This window comes from Penaeus monodon, chromosome 19 (assembly GCF_015228065.2).
Source record: "Penaeus monodon isolate SGIC_2016 chromosome 19, NSTDA_Pmon_1, whole genome shotgun sequence".
Lineage (NCBI taxonomy): Eukaryota > Metazoa > Arthropoda > Malacostraca > Decapoda > Penaeidae > Penaeus > Penaeus monodon.
This window is the reverse complement of record NC_051404.1, coordinates 43,696,864-43,697,257: the sequence shown is the minus strand read 5'-3', so window position 1 is coordinate 43,697,257 and position 394 is coordinate 43,696,864. Positions and strand designations below refer to the sequence as shown.

General features: G+C 35.5%; 1 protein-coding gene across 1 annotated transcript in view; it reads right to left on the bottom strand.

Moving 5' to 3' along the window:
• The window catches only part of LOC119585251 (SH3 and multiple ankyrin repeat domains protein 1-like), a gene marked incomplete in the record, with an annotated part of 45,692 nt that overhangs the window by 5,916 nt on the left and 39,382 nt on the right, over positions 1 to 394 (bottom strand).

The window sequence follows — 394 nt, the reverse complement described above, 5'->3', positions numbered from 1 at the left end:
GGATAGCAACACAATGGAAGATGGGCCTGTTTCTTGGCGAATTCAGCATATGGTGATTATAAATGGTATAAGAAAAATCTTCATACTGCTTCTCATATTTTCCTATACATATGCACACTTTCTGTATGAAAGCATATTGCTTTTAAAGGATATGTTACACAAGGTACCAGGGTGGTAATACCCTTGGGTGGGGCAGAGGAGCATGATCCTCTCCCTTAACTTTTTTAGCTTGTTTACTTAATATTCTATGATGAACTATTCAAAGAATGACTTATAAAAGTTATTGTTAAATACAAAGACAAACACCAAGTTATCCATGGTGCATCAGAACCTTTCTATTTGAAAGTTTTTGAAGCATGTTCCACTACATGTCTGACACTAAATGAGCATGTAC